Raw genomic sequence first — 6,000 nt, 5'->3', positions numbered from 1 at the left:
TAGAGTGATTTGGGAGTTTTCAATGAAATGGCTTTTGTAGAAAATGCTGATTTGTCAAAATTCAGCTTTATTTATTTCCCCCATAACAATAATGTATTTTTATTTAAATAAAACTGGCAAAAGAAAACACTTCTTGAAAGCCAGCAGAAAAAAGCAGACCCTCCCCAAGATGTGGAGAATTCAAGGATGAGTGTGAAGAGTGACAATGGTTTTCTGCTGTTCATTCCAGATTGTCTTTTGTTCCTCGTCCCTTTGTTCCTGAGCAGTGGAATCAAGGAAAGTGTATGAGGTTTGCTACTGCCCCTGCTGAACTTTGGTGTGAACAGGCTCTATCTTCCCCTGCTAGCATTCTGTCACCTTTCAAGAGAATAAAAATGCATTTTAACAACAAAATGTCCAAGTAAGAAACCTCAAATAATTAGAGGAAACCACCACAGAGGTATACAATATCCAGTTGAAGACCTTGCTGAAAACTGAACAGATTATGCTTGTTCTATGTGGTTAAACTGGGACATTAATGTTAAAACTGTTAAAAACACAAAATAAATTCTGATTTTCTTCTTTTAAAGCTTGTGGTTCAGTGTTCACACATTCTAGGCTCCAGTGAAATGATTTACTGTTCAGTTTAATGCCTTTCAGCTGTCACTCGCACAGAGAGATCCCTTGAACAATCTGCCAGTGCATTACAGCAACACTTGTCCAGGGTGGAGTTTGGCCAAGATTGGAAAACACCATGTGCCAAAATAGGCAGGAGCAATCACATAACCCACTGTGACCCACACGTGGCACCCAGAACAGTGAAGGCCACATGGCTGTGACCATATCTGTAAAAACGCTTCATTTGAAATACACTGAGACATTCATCCTGCTGTGGGGCTTTTTCGAGTAGCTCCCTCTACAAAGGGAGAGGGATGTACAGGAATGCTGCTATTCTTTGTCCTTGGTGTGAACTTTGCTCTGTTCCTGATGTCTAAATGGTGTGAATTTTTGACGTTTTTTTCCAAAACTCATTCACAATAGCTTTTAAAAATCCCAATTCTCACATAACAAACAGGGTGAGGAGGAACTGTTGCCATGGGAAACGTAGTTCAATGGCAAGGAAGGAAACATAAAAGCCACAGCTCTTCTGAAATTATATATTCGAAGTTTTGACATGGCCTTGAGTTCTTTGCCTTGTCACTAACTAAAGCTGTAACATGCCTCTTACGGACCAAACACCACTGTACGAACAGTACCTAGCACCTAGCTGTGACTTCAGGCACTTAAAAGCTTAATCCACCTCTGGAGTGAAACTGAAGAGGGGCATTTAGGAATGCAATATTTGCATTAGGATTTGGCCTTACTTCTGGGATTATCCACCATTTTATAAGTTTAAGACCAGGATGAACTACTAGTGAAAAGCTTAGACTAGGTGGTCATAATGTGGAAGGAACCAGAAGCTTGCCTTGACATTTCTGCATGAAGACAGTAACTTCATTTTTAGCTAATAGCGTACCTTTTAGTAGGTCCTTCTTGGGTGATGAAGAATCCGCTGCAGTCCCAGGTAGAATCTTACAGTTACTTAATGCACTGTTGACAGGGTTTACCCTGGATCCAGTCTGACGTTTCTTTAGATGCAATTTTTCAGCCTCAGTGGGCATTTTTGTAAAAGAGAATTGGTTCTGCAAGCAGCTGAAGACCATGGCTGGACCTTTTAAAGGTCTCCTCGCTCTGCTGCTCTGCTGGAGAGCTGGGTGAACTTATTTATCCAGCACAAAACCGCTATTGTTCTGGTGAGGATGGTATGTGGGGTGAAGGAAAGACCTCTCTTCTAGTGGCAGGAATGATTTGGGTAGCTCAGCCGGTTCTCCTGAACCATGTTCAAAGTCTCTTGCTCTGCAACATACTTTTCCATGATTCTGAATAGCTCTTGCTGCTTCCTTCTCAATTCTCATGAATTTTCCAAGATCACTTTTGAAATAAGGATACTGGAAGCAGGCTCTTTTGTTTCTGTGGAACTAGTGCTGCACCTCTTTAATAACATCATCTGGTTAAGATCTTTAATTCTGCCTGTCACAGAAATTTACATTAACATCACTGAAAGGTCCTTTCTTGCTCTTTCATGTGAGCAATGATCCAGTACTGTCTGAAAGGGGAGAGAGCCACTGCCAGCTCCTCATTGCTGCTATTCTCTGCACTTTGATGGGTAACTCAGATGGGAGAGCTCTGCTAAACTGGGAAAAACAGGCAGGATCAAACAGCTCAAGATGCCCTTGAGCCTGGGATGCTCTAACACAGCTGACCCTCAAAGGCCTGAAAGTCAAACAAACCTTCATGAGTTCAGCAGAAGTTACTTCCAGGCTCCAAATACATCCCATAAAAGAGCCAAGTTACATTTGTTCCATGTAGCTGTGTTTTCAGATCCAAAGCAGTGAGGCAGCAGCTTTATAGTTGCACTCCAGTTGCACATCAATATTATTTGCCTCTAATAACAGCTTCAAAGATATGAAATAATAGTGTTATACCACTCTACTGTAAATGGCCTGCAAGGTTTTCAAAAGATTCTCCCCTCCCTTCATTTCAAAGGGACATTCAGTGACTTGTCTTTTATAGACCTTAATTGTGCTGGGTACGGTGGACAAAGCATACCTCCCAGTTAGCTACTTATTGCCTTGTAATTATTCCCTCTCTGTTTTCTGGGATGCTAAAGGGGACACATACAAAAGGAATGGGTTTTGCTTGGAAATGAAGCAGAGTTAAGAAGAAATGTGGGGTTTTGCATTCCTCTTTCCATCAAGATGCTTTGTTCAGCAACTCTTTTTTCTTAAACTCTTCCAGAACAACCTTTGAGATGGATATTTCTGCAGCATAGTCAGAGCTGTTGCATGAGGATATGTCAAATCCAGCAAGCTTTTAAGGAGGTATTTCTCTTTGGCTTCTCTTTCTGGGTATGGTGGGACCTCATGTACTGCTGCCTGCGGGCAGCCTCACCTCCTCCTCTGCCCAGGCTGCCCCCAGGTAGCATCAGCAAGGCCAGATACTGAAGCCAGCACCAGTTTTCACAGCTTCTCTGTCACTTTGGGGCACATGTGCCTAGAAATAGCTGGTCATCAAGTGTGCTGACATTTGAGCTCATCCCTGTAGACCAGGTTTGAGGAAAGAGAGTCCTTCTGCAAAATGTGTGCTTAAAGAACACGCTGGTCTCTCCTCCCTCCCCAGCCATAAGATCCTCCAAGGATACACCAAGAAAGAAAGAGTTAGAGAGTACTTGTGAGGATGTTCTTCACAAGCATCTAAGCAGCTTATGAGCTGTGGCTTGGCCAGACAGGATATGTGTGCTAAACCCTCTTAAAAATTCACTTTTCCGTGGAAAGATTTGTGCAACAAGGCTGTTCCTGTCCTCTGATGCGCGATGTGGAAAGTGATTAAAATGCAATTTCTATAACTCGTATAAATAATAGAATATGTTGTTCTAAGCCAAAAATACGGAGTAGTTTGCACTGAGGACCATGCAAGCAGTCATGCTCAGCAGGAGCTGGGTGCTGGATGCCATGCACATATGGTTGGTCTGTAGTTCAGCAGCCACCCCATCAGAGAGCTGCAAGAGAAAATAAACGACAACAACTGGGATTCATTTCACCTGAGATTTTCTTTTTTACCTCGATGCTTTTTCATGTAAAGCATCATGTGAGCAAACCTTGGTGGCAGGTTTTAGAGATGGAGAGGGCATCCCTGGTTTGGCTATGGCCTGGCTAATTGTAGCACCTTGCCACCTCACTGAACGTGAAGTCATACTCACACTACAAGACCTGTGGGATTTAGTGGGATTTAATCTCTGTTATGGATGAGAACACTTTTGGCTGATGCAGTTTCTCTAGACTTGAGCTGAAATGACTGCAAGGCCCAGAGCTGCTGTGAAACTGTGGCTCTGAGCTATACCTCAACACCTCCAATGTAATGCCATGAGCAGGGCAGGCACCAGAGAAACCCTGGCATGACTTCAGGCCGTTTCAGGCAGCTCCAGCACTGCTGCTGCCAGATCTCCCCTTAGTATCTGCATGTAGGAATTTTTTCCATAGTGGGAAAACTTAGTAGAACAGGTGATGTAGAGCAGTGAGAGGCAGGGAAAGGTAACAAATCTATCCAGCAGAAACAAAGCTGCAGTGTTTGAACTAATAGCGCTAGGTCTGGCCAAAGCTTTGAGCCTGGCTTTTGGAGTTTGAATCTTCCAGGCAGCCAGTCATCTGGAATAGCTTTGAATTTTTTTCTCTTTATCATTTTTTTTTTCCTTAATATTGAAGCTGAAGCTGGAAGAACAACTGGACCGTGCATTCACACCACATGGGGAAAGAGTGCCAAGTCCTGGTAGCCAGCGCTGCCTCCCAGAGACACACCGTGAGCATCACCGAGTGCATGGCAGTGCCATCCCTCTGCTTCCCCAGCAGCACAGCCGCAGAGCTTGCTTTACAGGCAATAATGAAGTTATCCTGCTGATGCACGCATAGCACAAACAAGAAAAAGACCCACATCCTCTCCAGCTCCCAAAGAGTCAAGTGAAGAGGCATTAAAAGTGACATATTTGAAATCGAGTGGCAAAGCCAGAATTAAGGGGATACTAACCTCAACTGTAAATTACCAAAACCCCCCATGTGCATCAGTTCACTAATGGCAGTGGTATAAAAAAGGCTGTTTGCCCTTAGGGTGTCTGTCTCTGTTTTCTTTCTGTGCCTTATGTATTTGTCCTTTGAACTGTTGTGTGCACCTGGACATAGCAGGAAGCCAATATTAGATATCTGAATTATTGAGCACTATTAGAAGCACTTTGTAAAGCTATGATTTTGTCAGTTGCTTAAGTTGGGATTTCTGGGGTAGAGCTATGGTGATTTAACCATTGATGTTATTTTACCAGCTTTCATCATCTCCTAGCTGCTGCTCACAAGCACAACATTTGGCATCTTGCTCTGCCTAACTACAGACTTTACAAACAGTGTTGAAAAGGCAGTTTCTGTCTGACTTCCTGTAGTATTTTGACTTGTTACTTTAACTGATTTTCATCGATGGGGCATACATTTGTTTTTCCCCATACATATGTCCTGCCCAGTGAGAGGGAGTGATAAATCCTGTAGTTCATTTTCTAATGGCAAAATTTCTTCCAACTTTCTACAGGCCTTTTTCTGAGGAAATAATGTCTTCTTTTAGCATTGCCAGATATCACCGACTGCAACTTAAAACTTCTCTGACATGGGGGACTGCCTCTACCCGGGAAACTTTGTGCTCACAGTGGCATTAAAGGTGAAGTGGTGGAAAATCTGTGTGTAGAAAGTTGATGCTGTGTAAGAAAAAGAGTTGTGTTACGGTGTGGACTTTTGAGGAATACTTTTGCCTTTCATAACCTGTGCAACCATGTTCTTCTCACGATTAATGATCTTTCCAAAAATCAGTGGTGAAACTGAAAACAAAGCAGCAGCATTTAGTGTCTTTGGAACAAGCAGCAGAATAGATTACTCCGTAGAAAAGAATCCACTTGCTATTTTTAAGGAAGCACTCTCTAAGAAACTGACAGGAGTAGAAAAAGTTCAGCCAAAATATCTGAGGAATTTTAAGTAAGAAATTTCTGTGCTTTTTACTGTAGAGTGTGACCAATCACTTAAGTCAATCTTTGCTACAGAAAGAGCAAAAAGAGAGCAAATGTGACATAGATGTTTGTACACAGCTCCTGGGGCATCCTCATATTAATCTCATTCTTTCATCACTTTTTAAGGAAAATCTCAAAAAGGCTCCTCTCAGAAAGTGTCTTCTCCTGTGCCTCAGGCTCCATTTTCCATTCTCTTCTGATCTGAAGATGATACTTTTGGGAGAGCACTGGCTGGGGGCAGAGGCTGAGCTTCCTTCCTGTCCCACAGCCCGCTTTGCTGGTTGCAGTGGAGGGAAAAGCCCAGCTCTCACTCACAGCTGGTATTTTACCACCAGAAGCCCCACGCCCCAGGCTCCCCCCAGCAGGCCACAGAGGTGCCAGGGGTC

The sequence above is a fragment of the Pezoporus occidentalis genome, unplaced genomic scaffold (assembly GCF_034315485.1).
Source record: "Pezoporus occidentalis ecotype Australia unplaced genomic scaffold, CSIRO_AGI_Poc_V1 ctg138, whole genome shotgun sequence".
Classification (NCBI taxonomy): domain Eukaryota; kingdom Metazoa; phylum Chordata; class Aves; order Psittaciformes; family Psittacidae; genus Pezoporus; species Pezoporus occidentalis.
Note: the sequence above shows the minus strand (reverse complement) of the source record.